At 41.7% G+C, this 19972-nt stretch overlaps 1 protein-coding gene across 1 annotated transcript in view; it reads right to left on the reverse strand.

The window, feature by feature from the left end:
• The window catches only part of si:dkeyp-19e1.3 (BRD4-interacting chromatin-remodeling complex-associated protein), an 81449-nt gene extending 64948 nt beyond the window's left edge, over positions 1–16501 (reverse strand). Inside the window, exon 1 of the mRNA XM_035790377.2 lies at positions 16279–16501. The gene's annotated coding sequence lies outside the window, so the exon portion shown is untranslated. The remainder of the gene's footprint in view (positions 1–16278) is intronic.
• Between the last annotated feature and the right edge of the window lie 3471 nt (positions 16502–19972).

The following is a 19972-nucleotide window of genomic DNA, read 5'->3' on the forward strand; positions in this document are numbered from 1 at the left end:
TTTCTATTTCTCTGGGTTCAGATCAAGTAGATATGTCACTGTATGTACTGAGTTACTACAGGGGACTTGCACCTTCTGTCACTTTCTCTCTCTCGTCAGTCCCTGTCGCTGTCTCCTTCAAGGTCTCTTTTTTCCCCCTCTCTCCCTTTCCAGCTCACTCCTATAATCTGTTCCTCCCCCTTTCTCTCCCCTCATTCACTGGCACTTTCCAGATCACAGCAGAGGCCCCCAGAATAGACCCTCTGTCCCTAAGGACTCATCTAAACAGCCAGTAGGCAGGTTTCCATTGACCAACGTTTATTCAACAAAAGCAATATCGCAAAAAAAGCACTGCAAAATACAGTTGAAGTCGGAAGTTTACATACACTTAGGTTGGAGTCATTAAAACGTTTTTCAAACACTGCACAAATGTATTGTTAGGATATCTACTTTGTGCATGACAAGTACTTCTTCCAACAATTGTTTACAGACAGATTATTTCACTTATAATTCACTGTATCACGAATCCAGTGGGTCAGAAGTTTTACATACACTAAGTTGACTGTCTTTAAACAGCTTGGAACATTTCTGAAAATGACAATGGCTTTAGAAGCTTCTGAAAGGGTAAATTACATAATTTGAGTCAATTGGAGGTGTACCTGTGGATGTATTTCAAGGCCTACCTTCAAACTCAGTGCCTCTTTGCTGGACATCATGGAAAAATCAAAAGAAATCAGCCAAGACCAATTATAGACTTCCACAAGTCTGGTTCATCCTTGGTAGTAATTTCCAAACATCTGAAGGTACCATGTTCATCTGTACAAACAATAGGACAAAAGTATAAACCCCATGGGACGACGCAGTCTTCACACAACTCAGGAAGGAGATGCGTTCTGTCTCCTAGAGATGAATGTACTTTGGTGTGAAAAGTGCAACTCAATCCATGAACAACAGCAAAGGACCTTGTGAAGATGCTGGAGGAAATGGGTACAAAAGTATCTATAACCACATTAACAATAGTCCTACATTGACATAACCTGAAAGGCCGCTCAGCAAGGAAGAAGCCACTCCTCCAAAACCACCATAAAAAAGCGAGACAACGGTTTGCAACTGCACATGGGGACAAAGATCGCACCTTTTGGAGAAAAGTCCTCTGGTCTGATGAAACAAATATAGAACTGTTTGGCGATAATGACCATCGTTATGTTTGGAGCTTACAAGCCGAAGAACACCTTCCCAATCGTGAAGCACGGGGGCAGAATCATGTTGTGGGAGTGCTTTGCTGCAGAATGGACAGTTGCACTTCACAACATAGATGGCTTCATGAGGTAGGAAAATGATGTGGATATATTGAAGCAATATCTCAAGACATCAGTCAGGAAGTTAATGCTTGGTTGCAAATGGGTCTTCCAAATGGACAATGACCCCCAAGCATACTTCCAAAGTTGTGGGAAAATGGCTTAAGGACAACAAAGTCAAAGGTATTGGAGTGGCCATCACAAAGCCCTGACCTCAATCCTATAGAAAATTTGTGGGCAACACTGAAAAGTGTGTGCGAACAAGGGGGCCTACAAATCTGACTCAGTTACACCAGCTCTGTCAGGAGGAATGGGTCAAAATTCACCCAACTTATTGTGGGAAGCTTGTGGAAGGCTACCCACAACATTTGACCCAAGTTAAACAATTTAAAGGCAATGCTACCAAATACTAATTGAGTGCATGTAAACTTCTGACCCACTGGGAATGTGATGGAGGAAATTAAAGCTGAAATAAATCACTCTACTATTATTCTGACATTTCACATTCTTAAAATAAAGTGGTGATCCTAACTGACCTAAGACAGGGAATTTTTACTCTGATTAAATGTCACGAATTGTTTAAATGAGTTTAAATGTATTTGGCTATGGTGTATGTAAACTTCCCACTTCAACTGTATGTATTGGAAATGGCAGCTATTGGAAATTATTGATTTTTCTTTTGTCGAACATTCTTTATTGCAACAATTAATGATGGAAACAGTGTTTTTCAAGCGTGACCAACCACCTCAATTAGAGTGTTATGTAGCAAAAATTATAATGATACACACACAGTCAAAAGTTTGGACACCTACTCATTCAAGAGTTTCTTTATTTTGACTATTTTCTACATTGTAAAATAATGTAGAAAAGCCATCAAAACTATTTAATAACATATGGAATCATGAAGTAAACAAGAAAGCTTTAAATAAATGTAAATATATTTTACATTTGAGATTCTTCAAAGTAGCCACCCTTTGCCTTGATGACAGCATTGCACACTTGGCATTCTCTCAACCATGTTCATGAGGTAGTCACAGCTGGAATGCATTTCAATGAACAGGTGTGCTTTGTTAAAAGTTAATTTGTGGAATTTCTTTCCTTTCTTAATGCGTTTGAGCCAATCAGTGTTGTGACAAAGTAGGGGTGGTATTAGTGCTGGGTGATAAGTTAATAATTAGAGGTAATTACTTCCCTCAATAACTATATAAAAAAGTTTAGATTCATTTTCGATAATGTTGATATAGAATAATTAGGTAGAGCAGCCCATATCACCTCTGTGACGCAGCAGGAACGTGCGGAGAAGTGACAATATGCACGTGGAGAGGTATACGCCCACTAAAAACCACTTAGCAACTCAAGTGATGGAGTAACCACTATTAACCACAAAAGAATTAGTGATGTAGGCGAAAACATAGCCATGAAGAAGCAGCAGCTTCCAACTAAGAAATTGATAAAAATTGTTCAACTGTTTCAGTTATTTGGAAGTGGTTTGGTAAAGTCCGACCAAGAGCAGAGTAATATTCGGTGCAAATTGTGCTGTAGACTGGTAATACGACCAACCTTTTTCACCATCTGAAGCAAAATCACTCTTTGGAACATGCAGAAAGTTTGCGCCATGATATTGATAAACACCCCTCAAGCACCAGCCAATCTAGGGATGTTCGTCCGAAGCAGTCAACACTGACAGCGTTTATGCCCTACGAGCAAACATTGAAAAGACAGACATCAAATGCTATTATGCATTGCTAAGAACATGCTACCAATTAGCACAACTGAAAAGAAAGGTTTCAAGAGGGTTGTCAATTTAATTGACCCCAGGTACGTGCTCCATGGCCGCAAACATCTCTCACACCGCACTACATAAACTCTACGCCAAGTGTAGGGAAAAAGTTAAACAGCTCAATATAGATTTAAAATATTTTGCTACTACTACCGATCTGTGGTATAGTCGAACGTCAGAGCCTTATATTATTCTCACTATCTACTATATTGACAAAGAATGGAATCTTCTAAATAAATGCTTCAAACATAATTTCCCAACGACCACACGGGTGAAGCTATAGCAGAGGGGCTCATTGACACTCGCTTCCTGGGGACTCAGTCAAGACAAACAGGTCTGCAATCTTCTTCCAAGATGGCGTAGCAGTCTGACGTCTGTCTGTCTTGTCCCGTCCCATGTATACATCTTTTTCCTCGTATATATTTTTTTTATCTCAATTTCCATCTACGGACTGGACATACTCTCCTGCAATCCGCCTCACCCAATGTGGTACAGATATTTTTTTTACACTTTAGAACCAGACCCCCACCAGAAGCTAGCCAGCTAACTAGCTACTAACTAGTAATCAGTTAGCCACTGCTAGCAGTCATCACCGTTAACTCTGACATCAGCATGGTCAATTCTTACAGCACGATATCAACCCAGAGCATATCGGACTGCTTTTTCTCTACCACATCTCCGGATTCCTACAGCAAGCTCTGAACCTTTACACCGGGTCATCGCAGCTAGCTAGCTGCTATCTGCCGAAATGGTGCCCCGCCGATCCAACACGACTGGTCTGCCGACTTAACCGCCCGAGGAGGTTTCAACAGGCTCTTCCTTTGCGACGTCCCCTCAAGGCCTATCTGCTAGCTCCGGCCCGCTAGCTGTCTGAATCGCCATGTCTCCAGTTCGCCTAGCTACTCACTGGACCCTATGATCATTCAGCAACACATGCCTCTCCCTAATGTCAATATCCTTTGTCTATTGCTGTTTTGGTTAGTGATTGTCTTATTTTACTGTTGAGTCTCCAGCCCTTATCAATATGACTTAGCTAGCTCCTTTGTTCCACCCCCCACACATGCGGTGACCTCACCTGGCTTAAATGGTGCCTCGAGAGACAAAACCTCTCATCGTCACTCAATGCCTAGGTTTACCTCCACCGCATTCAAATCCTACCATACCCTTGTCTGTACATTATGCCTTGAATCTATTCTTCCGTGACCAGAAATCTGCTCCTTTCACTCTCTGTTCCGAAAGCACTAGACGACAAGTTCTTATAGCCTTTAGCCGTACCCTTATCCTCCTCCTCCTCCTCTGGTGATGTAGAGGTTTACCCAGGCCCTGTAGCTCCTAGCTCCACTCTCATTCCCCAGGCACTCTCATTTGTTGACTTCTGCAACTGTAAAAAAAGCCTTGGTTTCATGCATGTTAACATTAGAACCCTCCTCCCTAAGTTTGTTTTATTCACTGCTTTAGCACAATCCTGGCTTAGGAAGGTCACCAAAAATCCTGAAATTCCCATCCCTAACAATAACATTTTCCGACAAGATAGAACTGCCAAAGGGGGCAGAGTCGCAAACTACTGCAGAGATAGCCTGCAGATACTATCCAGGTCTGTGCTCAAACAATTCAAGCTTCTACTTTTAAAAATCCACCTTTCCAGAAACAAGTCTCTCACTGTTGCCGTTTGTTATAGACCCCATTCAGCCCCCAGCTGTGCCCTGGACACCATATGTGAACTGATTGAACCCCCCCATCTATCTTCATAGTTCGTACTGTTAGGTGATCTAAACTGGGACATGCTTAACACTCTGGCCGTACTACAATCTAGCTAGATGCCAAATTATCAAGGAACCCACCAGGTACAACCCTAAATCCGTAATCATTGGCAACCCCTTAGATATCATCTTGACCAACTTGCCCTCTAAATACACCTCTACTGTCTTCAACCAGGATCTCAGCAAACACTGCCTCAATGCCTGCGTGCGTGATGGGTCAGCAGTCAAACCACCCCTCATCACTGTCAAATGCTCCCTAAAACACTTCAGCGAGCAGGCCTTTCTAAATCGACCTGGCCCAGGTATCCTGGAAGGATATTGCCATCAGTAGAGGATTCCTGGATGCTCTTTAAAAGTGGTTTCCTCGCCATCTTAAAAAAAGCATTCCCTATTCAAAAAGTGTAGAAATAAGAGCAGATATAGCCATTGGTTCACCCCAGACTTGACCGCCCTTGACCAGTACCAAAACATCCTGTGGTGTCCTGCATTCGCATCGAATTGCCCCCACGATACTCAACTTTTCAGGGAAAACATTAATACGGTCAAATCTGGAATTCCGAAAACAAAACGTTTATTCTTTCAGTGAAATGCGAAACCGTTCTGTATTTTATCTAACGGGTGGCATCCCTAAGTCTAAATATTGCTGTTACATTGCACAACCTTCAAAATTATGTCATAATTATGTACAATTCTGGCAAATTAATTACAGTCTTTGTTAGGAATAAATTGACAATTTCCCTAGTTAAAATAAATTCATGTTAGCAGGCAGTATTAACTAAACATGCAGATTTAAAAATATATACTTGTGTATTGATTTTAAAGAAAGGCAGTGATGTTTATGGTTAGGGACACATTGGTGCAACGACAGTGCTTTTTTCACAAGTGCGCTTGTTAAATCATCACCCATTTGGCGAAGTAGGCTGTGATTCGATGAGAAATTAACAGGCACCGCATCGATTATATGCAAGCAGGACAAGCTAGATAAACTAGTAATATAATCAACCATGTGTAGTTAACTAGTGATTATGTTAAGATTGATTGCTTTTTTTACAAGATAAGTTTAATGCTAGCTAGCTAGCTAGCTAGCTAGCAACTTACCTTGGCTTTTTGCTGCACTCGCGTAACAGGTAGTCAGCCTGCCACGCAGGCTCCTTGTGGAGTGCAATGTAATCGGCCACAATCAGTGTCCAAAAATGCTGATTATCGATTGTTATGAAAACTTGAAGTCGGCCCTAATTAATCAGCCATTCCGATTAATCGGTCGACCTCTATTGGACACCCATGCATACACCACAAGACACGCCACCAGAGGCCTCTTCACAGTCCAGAACAGACTATGGGAGGCTCACAGTACTACAGAGCCATGACTACATGGAACTCTATTCCACATCAAGTAACTCATGCAAGCAGTAAAATTAGATAAAAAAATGTTTAAAGATAAAAATACACCTTATGGAACAGTGGGGTCTGTGAAGCAACAAACATAGGCACAGACATGCATACACACACACATGGATGTTGTGTTGTAGATATGTGGAAGTGTTGTGAAGTCTGTTGTGATTGTAATGTTTATTTTTATTTTTAAATGGTATAACTGCCTTAATTTTGCTTGACCCCAGGAAGAGTAGCTGATGCCTTGTCATGTTGCAGCGCGAGGTGGGATAGGCTATATTGGATTCGTAATTTAGACTGAATTTACTAGCTATGAAACAAACGGCAGAAATGCTTTTGAAAATAGCTACTGCAGCATTTATTTTAATATAAATGTGTTCATACTCAACATTAATTCACAAGTGCGAGTGAAATGCTCGCACTGTGGAGCCCTGAACATCCACCAACGTGGCTAGTGAAACTGGGGCGGCAGGGTAGCCTAGTGGTTAAGAGCGTTGGACTAGTAACCGGAAGGTTGCAAGTTCAAACCCCCGAGCTAAACATTACAAATCTGTCGTTCTGCCCCTGAACAGGCAGTTAACCCACTGTTCTTAGGCCAACATTGAAAATAAGAATGTGTTCTTAACTGACTTGCCTGGTTAAAAAAATAAATAACATCTTACCATGTCACTTACCCAATGCCCCAAAAAATGCTGCTTTTGGCAGGTGTTAATTTTAGGCCCTGCTCACATCTGTGGTGAATAATAACACTGTGGTAGTAATTGACAAACAGAGATCCTCTGCCTGGTGTCCATTATTTATTTATTTTCTCTCTTACACACACACACACACACACACACACAACTGCCCCAGACAGGAGACAGCTCATATTAGCCCAGTCTGAAGGCCCTTCCTTTTCCATAAATATGAATAAGGGAACTCCAGTGAGATGCCTCTAGTGTAGTAGAAGCGCCACAGGCAAGACATGACATACAGGCCGGTTAGTGGCCTACTTCTCGAGACGGAATCATCTACGGTGAGTGTGTGATGTTTGTACATGTGTTAAGAGGAGGCTGGTATGAGCAGGATGCTGGCTTACACCCATACAATCCCACTTATTTAGGCAGATGCACTTGCTCAATTACACCCATCACAACAAAACAAATGTATATATAAAAAAGGCAAGTAACCCAATCATTTTAAGTTTATGATAGAATGTAGGATGACAAAATTGTTTAATTTTTGGTACGTCTAGGGCTGCTATTCCACTTGATTCAGCCCTCCCCACCACCTTTGTCAACTGCTAAAGGAAGTAAGCCCATTCACCAACCACTCAAAAAAACACATCCGTTTCCTGTGCTGGTCTTCAGCTCAGGTTCAACAGAATGAAAACAGGCAGAGTATGGCTAATAATAGCAGAGATACTCTTGACTCACAGTCACACACAATGACAAGAACCAAGGCCATTTATATATAGACAACCGAAGATCACTCACAAAGTTTGGCTTTCAGTTTATTTTTTACCAATATCTTTGTTATGAGCACGAGTCTTGCTAGCTGTAGCAAACAGTACAGTCCATTGATGGATTTGAATCGTTGACGTTGGTAGGGTAAAGAGCTCATTTCAAACCAGTGTGTTGTAAACAACGTTTGCCGATTCCACTATTGTTGCTCAGGCTGTTTGCTTTCAAAATAAAAGTCACTCATTGAAACTGATGAACGGATAAAAATAGCGGAATCATGCCACAATTGGACCAGATAATGATAAACAAAGTTGAAATGTTATATAATTTCAGCAAAAATTTGACCTCACCCAAAAATTATTTTGAAATCAGATTTGCATTGGGGGCATAGCCTACTTATTTATATGCACTGTAAAGCCTAACCTATGGATTGTGCACCCATGAAATGGGCTATCAACCTACTCAGTGACATCCACAAAACACAACTATGTAGAGTTTAATATATTAGAGTCTTATAGCCCTTATTGCAGGACTTTGATGGTGGAACTCACCTCCCTACTTTTGAGTTTTCTATATCAGAAACACTGCCTAAGCCTGATGGGTTAAACCGGTGTATTATTTCTGTGTGTAAAGCCTGCCTTACAAAGTTATTTTTATTTTTTTATTTCACCTTTATTTAACCAGGTAGGCTAGTTGAGAACAAGTTCTCATTTGCAACTGCGACCTGGCCAAGATAAAGCATAGCAGTGTGAACAGACAACACAGAGTTACACATGGAGTAAACAATTAGCAAGTCAATAACACAGTACAAAAAAAAAAAAAAAAAAATGGGCAGTCTATATACAATGTGTGCAAAAGGCATGAGGAGGTAGGCGAATAATACAATTTTGCAGATTAACACTGGAGTGATAAATGATCAGATGGGCATGTACAGGTAGAGATATTGGTGTGCAAAAGAGCAGAAAAGTAAATAAATAAAAACAGTATAAAAACAGTATGGGAATGAGGTAGGTGAAAAAGGGTGAGCTATTTACCTATAGACTATGTACAGCTGCAGCGATCGGTTAGCTGCTCGGATAGCTGATGTTTGAAGTTGGTGAGGGAGATAAAAGTCTCCAACTTCAGCGATTTTTGCAATTCGTTCCAGTCACAGGCAGCAGAGTACTGGAACGAAAGGCGGCCAAATGAGGTGTTGGCTTTAGGGATGATCAGTGAGATACACCTGCTGGAGCGCGTGCTACGGATGGGTGTTGCCATCGTGACCAGTGAACTGAGATAAGGCGGAGCTTTACCTAGCATGGACTTGTAAATGACCTGGAGCCAGTGGGTCTGGCGACGAATATGTAGTGAGGGCCAGCCGACTAGAGCATACAAGTCGCAGTGGTGGGTGGTATAAGGTGCTTTAGTGACAAAACGGATGGCACTGTGATAGACTGCATCCAGTTTGCTGAGTAGAGTGTTGGAAGCCATTTTGTAGATGACATCGCCGAAGTCGAGGATCGGTAGGATAGTCAGTTTTACTAGGGTAAGCTTGGCAGCGTGAGTGAAGGAGGCTTTGTTGCGGAATAGAAAGCCGACTCTGGATTTGATTTTTGATTGGAGATGTTTGATGTGAGTCTGGAAGGAGAGTTTGCAGTCTAGCCAGACACCTAGGTACTTATAGATGTCCACATATTCAAGGTTGGAACCATCCAGGGTGGTGATGCTAGTCGGGCATGCGGGTGCAGGCAGCGATCGGTTGAAAAGCATGCATTTGGTTTTACTAGCGTTTAAGAGCAGTTGGAGGCCACGGAAGGAGTGCTGTATGGCATTGAAGCTCGTTTGGAGGTTTGATAGCACAGTGTCCAATGACGGGCCGAAAGTATATAGAATGGTGTCGTCTGCGTAGAGGTGGATCAGGGAATCGCCCGCAGCAAGAGCAACATCATTGATATATACAGAGAAAAGAGTCGGCCCGAGAATTGAACCCTGTGGCACCCCCATAGAGACTGCCAGACACCGCCACAGTATGTACAATGCGGTAACAATCAGGGCAGTTGCCTTGGGCCGTTAATCTTCTCTATTTTTACAAGTGATTTGCCAAGTCTTACAAAAAGTTAAAATGCCTACATATGCTGTAGGTCTGTAGGTCAGACCGAAAGTCTGTTCTTCTCTCTTCTTTCTCATATATAGACAGACACACACCACATGTTTTAATAAAATAAACTATATGCATTGAGCTTGTCTGATGCTTACGGTTTAATAAAATAAGACATGCCTCAAGAGGGAGCAAGAGATCTAGATAACCAGAAGGGAAAACAACATAACCGGATGCAGCATCCTTTCTAATGTGGAATGCCAATTTATCTTAATTTCTATCCGATCTGCGTGCCAGTTATGGTTTTCATAAACAAATTAATTTAGAATGTCTATCACCAACTAAATATTATATTGCCATTTCCAACTATGTAAAAATAGCCCACAAAGCCAACAAATAAAAACATTGCAGCCGGCAGATACAGAATATCCTGCATAATTTTTTAAAAACATTTTATATATCATATGAATCACATTGGCTACACATGGCCTGTCTGCAACAAACTTGAAACATTGTATCAACTATTAACTTGGGTTTAGCCTGAAGTGTGTGTTAGCAAACTTGCAACATTGTATAAAATATTAAGGGTCCTCAGTTTCCCGTGCCAGTGAGCTCAGGACAGACACTGCTGTAGGCTATATGAGTAAGGGGTAAGAAGCAGTGTTGGACTTGGGCAAGAGCTCAGCACCTCAAATGTTCTACTGCTTGAGCTCCTGTTCTGCTTATAGAATATGAGCTCAAATGTATTGTGGAACTCCTGCACCTAAATATAAAACAGTACCAGCACCCAAAATGATAAAAAAGTAAATCAGTTAGGCCTATTTTATGACGTTTCCACCTGATCAGAGAATGACATTGTTCCCTTTCACACAGAGGTTATCGAAAGTGAGAGAGCTGAAAAAAATAATAAAATACATTGAGGAACTATTAAAATTCAATGGGTGTAAAAACAGACTTAAGTTTGCTTGCTGACAATGAGAACGTGAAGACTGGAATAATAATATTGAATGCATTAAAATAAGTTACCATAACCTAAGTAACGAACATTGTAGATTGGAAATTATAGTAATTAACTGTAAATGTCCTACTTGTGATATGTAATGGGGTATTGATATACAGTGCCTTTGGAAAATATTCAGACCGTTTGACATTTTCCACATTGTTACATTAGCATTATTCTAAAATGGATTAACTAAAAAATCCTCAGCAATGTACACACAATATCCAATAATGACAAAGTGAAAAACATTGACAACAATTGACAGAGCAGGTCGGAGCAAAAACCAAACCATGAGGTCGAAGGAATTGTCCGTAGTGCGCCGAGGCAGCATTAAAGATCCCCAACAATACAGTGGCCTCCATCATTCTTAAATAGATGGAAGTTTGGAACCACCAAGACTATTCCTAGAGCTGGCCGCCCGGCCAAACTGAGCAATAGGGGGAGAAGGGCCTTGGTCAGGGAGGTGACCAAGAACCCGATGGTCATTCTGATAGAGCTCTAGAGTTCCTCTGTGGAGATGGGAGAACATTCCAGAAGGACAATCATCTTCTGCAGCACTCCATCAATCGGGCCTTTATTCTAGAGTGACCAGACGGGAAAAGCCTGCTTGGAGTTTGCCAAAAGGCACCTAAAGACTCTCAGACCATGAGAAACAAACTCTGATCTGATGAAACCAAGATTGAACTCTTTGGCCAGAATGCCAAGTGTCATGTTTGGAGGAAACCTGGCACCATCCCTACAGTGAAGCATGGTGGTGGCAGCATCATGCTGTGGGGATGTTTTTCAGCAGCAGGGACTGGGAGATTTGTCAGGATCAAGGGAAGGATGAACAGAGCAAAGAGCCTTAATGAAAACCTGCTCCAGAGTGCTCAGAACCTCAGACTGGGGTGAAGGTTCACCTTCCAACAGGACAACGACCCTAAGCACAGCCAAGAAAATGCAGGAGTGGCTTCGGGACAAGTCTCTAATTGTCCTCGAGTTTCCCAGTCAGAGCCCGGACTTGAACCCGAACGAACATCTCTGGAGAGACCTGAAAATAGCTGTGCAATAAACACTACCCATCCAACCTGACAGAGCTTGAGAGGATCTGCAGAGAAGAATAGGAGAAGCTTGCCAAGCTTGTAGCGTCATACCCAAAAAGACTTGATGCAGTAATCACTGCCAAAGGTGCTTCAACCAAGTACTGAGTAAAGGGTCTGAATACTTATGTAAATGTGATATTTCAATTATTATTTTGTTAACCCTGTTTTTGCTATGTCATTGTGGGGTAGTGTGTGTCGATTGATGAGGGGGAAAACAAATCTAATCAATTTTAGAATAAGGCTGTAACGTAACAAAATGTGGAAAAGGGCAAGGGGTCTGAATACTTTCCCGGAGGCACTGAACACGAACAATCAAACAAAATATTCACACAATAAAGTCAAGAAACAATGAATGTGCACCAATTGGCGTGAGAGAGCGCATTCTGGAGAGAGAAGTGCCTGGTCAATCCGACGTCTGCATTGGCCATGCAGCATTTATGGTAACATGGGCTCAGTAGAAGTCAGGGCATTCATACCTCTTGGCTTCACAGAGAAGTGCAGAGCTGTCAAGGAAGTGAGTTTGTATTGATACAGGATGTACCGCCCCCACCTACCATCAACAAATCATGTCAATGTGGAGGTATACAGAGCCCCCCGCATTGTTACAACTGTTGGGAGGCGCATGGCGATACGGTATGGAGCTCGATTTAGTTTCTGCATGCCTCTAGAGGCTCCACAATCTCCATATGGCGCCTTCGACCACATTTTCTGATTATGCATAAATAGGCTTTTAATCTAGGCCTCCGCAATGGATTAGTTCACTGAGATGGGCGCAAATATATATGCTACTGCTCGACTAAAACAATCTCGGTCGACCATCAGTCCAACGACCAAACAATTGATCAGTCGACTAACTGGGGTCAGCCCAAGCATGCGGATGATTGCATACTACACACTAGCATCTAGCCAATGAGCTCACTGAGACTCATAGAAAGGAATTAGTCAGTGTCCGAATGGGTAAATAACAATAAACTGGTCTTAAATATATCTAAAACCAAAAGCACTGTAATTGGTTCAAAGCATTCTTTGACCTAGACCTCAACTGGAGTTGTGCATAAAGGGTATTACCATTGAACAAGTTGATCTCATAGGAGTAACAGATTGTCAATATGGCTTGACTATAACTGACTAAGTTCTTGTGAAGATGGGGAGAGGCATGTCTTATACAAATATGTTCTGCATTTGACACAAAGTTGCTAGTTGTTCAGGCTCTGATCTTGTTCCATCTTGATTACTGTCTGGTTAAATGTCAAGTACAGCAAAGAAAGACCTACTAGCAAAGCTGCAGCTGGCTCAAAACAAAGCAGCACGCATTGCCCTTAACAGCACACACAAAACATCAACAAATGTACTACTTCTAGTCTTTTTAAGAGATATTTGCGATTTGAAAATGCCTAACCACTTGTATATTTAATTTAAATACGTCAGACAAACAGTTGAAGTTGAAAGTTTAGATACACTTAGGTTGGAGTCATTAATTCAAACTCGTTTTTCAACCACTCCACAAATTTCTTGTTAACAAACTTTTAGTTTTGGCACATCGGTTAAGACATTATTTTGTGCGTGACACGCATTTGTTTACAGACATTACTTCACTTATAATTCACTGTATCACAATTCCAGTGGGTCAGAAGTGTACAAACACTAAGTTGACTGTGCCTTTAAACAGCTTGGAAAATTCCTGAAAATGTCATGGCTTTAGAAGCTTCTGATAAGCTAATTAACATAATTTGAGTCAATTGGAGGTGTACCTGTGGATGCATTTCAAGGCCTACTTTCAAAGTGCCTCTTTGCTTGACATCATTGGAAAATCAAAAGAAATCAGCCAAGACCTCAGAAAAAAATTTGTAGACCTCCACAAGTCTTGTTCATCCTTAGGAGCAATTTCCAAATGCCTGAAGGTAACACGTTCATCTGTGCAAATAGTACGCAAGTATAAACACCATGGGACCACGCAGCCAACATACCGCTCAGGAAGGAGATGCATTCTGTCTCCTAGAGATGAATGTACTTGTGCAAAAAGTGCAAATCAATCCCAGAACAGCAGCAAAGGACCTTGTGAAGATGCTGGAGGATACAGGTACAAACGCATCTATATCCAGTAAAACGAGTCCTATATCAACATAACCTGAAAGGCCGCTCAGCAATGAAAAGGCCACTGCTCCAAAACCGCCATAAAAAAGCCAGACTACTGCACATGGGGATAAAGACCGTACTTTTTGGAGAAATGTCCTCTGATCTGACTAAACAAAAATAGTACTGTTTGGCCATAACAACCATCGTTATATTTGGAGGAAAAAGGGAGAGGTTTGCAAGCCGAAGAACACCATCCCAACTGTGAAGCACGGGGGTGGCATCATGTTGTGGGGGTGCTTTGCTGCAGGAGGGACTGGTGCATTTTAGAAAATACATGGCATCATAAGGAAATAAAAATGTGGATATATTGAAGTGTAACAGTTTAACTTTAGTCCGTCCCCTCAGCCCTACCCGGGCTCAAACCAGGGACCCTCTGCACACATCAACAACTGACACCCACGAAGCATCATTACCCATCGCTCCACAAAAGCCACGGCCCTACTTCAAGGTCTCAAAGCGAGTGACGTCACCGATTGAAACGCTATTAGCGTGCACCACCGCTAACTAGCTAGCCATTTCATATCGGTTACAGAAGCAACATCAAGACATCAGTCAAGAAGTTAAAACTTGGTCGTAAATGGGTCTTCCAAATGGACAATGACCCTAAACACACTTCCAAAGTTGTGGCAAAATGGCTTAAGGACAACAAAGCCCAGGTATTAGAGTGGCCATCACAAAGCTCTCACCTCAATCCTAGAGAAAATGTGCAGGCAGAACTGAAAAAGTGTGTGCGAGCAAGGAGGCCTACAAACCAGACTCAGTTTACATCAGCTCTGTCAGGAGGAATGGGCCAAAATTCACCAAACTTATTGTGGGAAGCTTGTGGAAGGCTGCCCGAAACGTTTGACCCAAGTTAAACAATTTAAATGCAATGCTACCAAATACTAATTGAGTGTATGTAAACTTCTGACCCACTGGGAATGTGCTTAAAGAAATAAAAGATGAAAATATGATATAAATCACTTGCTCTATTATTATTCTGACATTTCACATTCTTAAAATAGAGTGGTGATCCTAACTGACCTAAAACAGGGGATTTTTATTCGGATTCAATGCCAGGAATTGTATTTGGCTATGGTGTATGTAAACATCTGACTTCAACTGTATATACCCCACCAGACATGCCAAGATGGGTTTCTTCACTGTACCCAAACCAAAAAACTGATTTCACACGTTGCTCAGTTACATATAGAGCCATGTCATCATGATGTTACTCAGGTAAAAAGCAAGTATAGCTTTATAAAACATATTGTATCACAAGCACCTCCTCTTTCCAAAGTTAAAATGTTACTGTATAAGAATCTGTTCATATGAAGTGTAAATTAGTATGTTGTCTCTTGGTGTCTTTCCAATAACTTATTGGCAATTTAAAATTATGCATTTTCTAAGATGTTAATTTTGTTGATGTCTTTGTCTATAACAGTTCTGTACTCTATCATGTACAGTATTTGTACTATGTGGACCCAAGGAAAAGTAACTACATTAAACCAACTTCGTGGAGCCGAGAACGGGCATTGCGGAATCTAGCTACATTGGTTCGCACAAGGTCAATACTAAAAAAAGGATTACTTAACGCCCACCTTGTACCTATGTTTGTCCTTTGTAGTTGCATGCCTTTTGTTTGCTCAAATCCGTACTTTTTCAATAAACGTTAATCGAATACAACCACGACTGCATGCGCATTGCTGTAGCACTAAAATGGCAACTCAGCGCAAATACGCATGTGGCAATGTAATCTCAAAAAGGAAACAGGAGGTGGTAGTACTTGATTAACGTTTATTGAAAAATTAGGATTTTCAGCAAACAAAAAAAGGTTCGCAAATACAGAGGACAAACATAGGTACAAGGTGGGCGTTTCATAATGTAAATGTTTTTAAGTATTGTCCTTGACGGAGTTTATCCTAGTCGGAGCTAAGATTCCACAAAGCCTGGTAACGCTATCCGCTCCACGTAGTTGGTAAAGTTCATCAGAAACTTCCTTCACTCCATCCAGTCCGATAACTAGCAACGTGTTGTGTCATCAAGACAAGACAATCAAGAGAGCTTAGATGGAGGAGAAACCACAACTAGCATGTTCTGCTCCAAAAAGAAAACACTTCCGTGACAAAAAACGCGTTTGTTCTTTACATATCAACTCTAGCGCGACAAATTAGATTGCTAGCTAGCCTCAGTACATTAGCTATGTCATTTTACTATCCACAATGCGAACACTCATAGCATCCTTGTCACAAAGGCAGGACACAAAGCCTCCCGACTGGCGGTCGCTCGCGCTACACAAGCAGCGAGCTAACGTTAGCTAGCTAACAAACTTGATCAAACACAAATACCGTACTTTTTTAGGGTGAGTCTCCTGCGCTGTCCACTCTCTTCTCATTCTTTACTCGCTCATAAACTGTCGAGCCGAGGTAGCTGTCACCCAGACAACTGCGATAGTTTGCTGAGTGCCCAGACGACTGCTGCTGTTCTCCCTCCCTCTCGTTCGAAAGATGCATTGCCACGAGCTTGCAGCTGTCTGGGTGCCAGCAGTGACAGAATGGAGCACGCGCAGCAGCGGCAGGAGGCGCGCACACGACAAGGTGTTTTAGGAAAGATAAAATAGGTGAAAGGTGTTGTCATCCAAGTTACTTCCAACGGTATCATAATTACTGAGGTGGATAAAATAGTACATGGTTAATGGTATTCACAAAATGCGCACGATAGAGCAATGTGACGAGCGCGGGGTGGTATAGCTCCAAAATATGAATTCCAATATGTCTTAATTCAATTCAAATGAGAACGTCCTTAAATCCGTAGAAAGCGAAGGAAGACATGTGTATCCATATATAGCCTATACATCAATCACAATCTTTGAAATCTGAATAGGTCTGAAAAGCTTGTGCAACAATTTCTGGTATTGTTACGTCCTCTACCGGGTGATTGGGTGCATGGTCACTTCTAAAACATTAAATCCTCTAATATTTTGTCAAGACCTGCATCCACCACTAGAGGAAGATGAGTGACAAGCCCAACCTTATACAAACGAAAGAGAAAGAGGCTACTACTTTACAATACAAGCGCTTTGACACACACAGCTGGGAAAAATATTACCCTACCAAATAATCATACTATGTTAACCCAAGTAGCAATAATAATCATACTATGTTAACTCCTCTTCTCTGTAACTGATGGTGGTGAAGGTAACCCTTTGTCCCCCAGACAGGAACCGTTACTCCCGACCATGTGACCTGTCTAGGACATTCTACTGTTTTCTCAGGGGACCTAAAATCATTCAGCTTTATTTCTGGGCTAGTAATAAAAGTGAAAGTGAGAATCAGTGTGTATAAAATACAACAATTTATAGTTATGGGTGAGACTAGATAGAGACTAGATATAAACTGTTATATGTTATTATAGCAACGTGTTGCATCTTGCATTGTCAGCCAAATTAACTTGAACGAATGACGCCAATTCATCATCTGTGATTGCAGTCATAAACCTAAAAGCTTTAACAAGAGCAAGGTATTGTTTTTCATTTGAAAACAGCATAACATTTAGTAAATGCAGAATATTTCAATCACAGTCATGGATGTTGAGTTAAGGTCTACATTACCCCCTTCCTTCGGTAGAACGTGTCCCCAAAACTTGTCTATACCATGTCCTCACACCTCTCAGATGGCCTCACAGACACCATCTCACTTCTGACACCAATGAAGTGAATTCAGGGGGTAGCCTGACCGAGACTCAAACCCAGGTCCAGCAGTTGTCAAGCCAACACCTTAGCCGTTACGCCAAGGTCACTGGGTGTTGAGTTAAGGTTGCTAAACTATTATCAATCCAGCCTCAACTGCACCATCACTCGATACCTTTCTATCCCACTTCACTTACTCTACTACGCACACACTTCATTACCTCACCCCCATTGTTCTGTTGACAATGACTCCACAGATGCTGGACAGTTGAAAACACATCTACTGTAGTCTTCATGGGAAAAGGGCCACATCATGTATAACTGTAACTAGGTCACTCACGAACATTCAACGTTGTCTTGGGAACCAACTCCAGTGTATATTTGGCCTTGTGTTTTAGGTTATTGTCCTGCTGAAAGGTGAATTTGTCTCCCAGTGTCTGTTGGAAAGCAGACTGAACCAGGCTTTCCTCTAGGATTTTGCCTGTGCTTAGCTCTATTCCATTTATTTTTATACCACTGGGCCTCATGGTAAAATCCCTGATCAGTTTCTTTCCTCTCTGGCAACCGGGTTAGGAAGGGTGCCTGTATCTTTGTAGTAACTGGGTGTATTGATACAACATCCAAAGTGCAATTAACACTCGGAGTGCCAGAATTCCATGGCTACTAGAATGGCCATGACGGTCAGTCTGACTGTTTATATTTCAATTGTAAATATTCCATAATATATAATAAAATATTAAATTAATGCATTTGTTATGTTAAAAAAAGTGATAAGAAACCTTAGGACACAAAATGTAAATTGTAATCAGTCAGACATTTTATTGGTTGATTCAGATGCACATAGACTGTAAATAATAAAATAAGACCATTTTTGTATTTTCTGACCGTAATAATTTTTTTGTTGTTGAAATTCAGATTATTTTGTTTTGTTGTTTTAATGGTTTAAAAATACATAAATGAAACATGGAACAAAACCGTTTCATGTCATTGTAACAACAGGTGTCAAATGTAAAATGAAATACAAAGTCAACAACCCAGCAGGCCTACAGGTGTTGGCGGTCTGGGCGCTGTGGGGGTGGCACCGGCGCAGATGGCAATGGTTGTGGATTCGGCACTGTTGAAATGATAATAGCCAAAATAGTTTATTTCATTTAATGAAATACAATGTGAAAGCAGGGATAATCTTCCGTTCATACACAACAATAGCAATATTGCAAAACATCATAATTGGCTTGCATACACGATACGTGCCCAAACACATTATTTTGCACTGGAGCATATCTGTATCACTGTCAGAGTCAGGGTCATCGGAAGAGCTCTCGCACACCCATGAGACATCCCTCCCTGCATCAGATGCAATGCCTCCACCAGAGATTCAAATCAAATCAAAACGTATTTGTCATATGCGCCAAATACAACCTTACAGTGAAATGCTTACTTACAAGCCCTTAATCAAAAATGCAGTTTAAGAAAAATACACACAAAAAAAATAAAAAATAAAACTAATAAATAATTAGGAGCAGTAGTAAAATATCAACAGGCTATATACAGGGGGTACCGGTACAGAGTCAATGTGCGGGGCACCGGTTAGTCGAGGTAATTGAGGTAATATGTACATTACATTTACATTACATTTAAGTCATTTAGCAGACGCTCTTATCCAGAGCGACTTACAAATTGGTGCATTCACCTTATGACATCCAGTGGAACAGCCACTTTACAATAATGCATCTAAATATTTTAAGGGGGGGGGGGGTGAGAAGGATTACTTTACCCTATCCTAGGTATTCCTTAAAGAGGTGGGGTTTCAGGTGTCTCCGGAAGGTGGTGATTGACTCCGCTGTCCTGGCGTCGTGAGGGAGTTTGTTCCACCATTGGGGAGCCAGAGCAGCGAACAGTTTTGACTGGGCTGAGCGGGAACTGTACTTCCTCAGTGGTAGGGAGGCGAGTAGGCCAGAGGTGGATGAACGCAGTGCCCTTGTTTGGGTGTAGGGCCTGATAAGAGCCTGGAGGTACTGAGGTGCCGTTCCCCTCACAGCTCCGTAGGCAAGCACCATGGTCTTGTAGCGGATGCGAGCTTCAACTGGAAGCCAGTGGAGAGAGCGGAGGAGCGGGGTGACGTGAGAGAACTTGGGAAGGTTGAACACCAGACGGGCTGCGGCGTTCTGGATGAGTTGTAGGGGTTTAATGGCACAGGCAGGGAGCCCAGCCAACAGCGAGTTGCAGTAATCCAGACGGGAGATGACAAGTGCCTGGATTAGGACCTGCGCCGCTTCCTGTGTGAGGCAGGGTCGTACTCTGCGGATGTTGTAGAGCATGAACCTACAGGAACGGGCCACCGCCTTGATGTTAGTTGAGA

The sequence above is a fragment of the Oncorhynchus keta genome, chromosome 17 (genome assembly GCF_023373465.1).
Source record: "Oncorhynchus keta strain PuntledgeMale-10-30-2019 chromosome 17, Oket_V2, whole genome shotgun sequence".
NCBI classification, from domain to species: domain Eukaryota; kingdom Metazoa; phylum Chordata; class Actinopteri; order Salmoniformes; family Salmonidae; genus Oncorhynchus; species Oncorhynchus keta.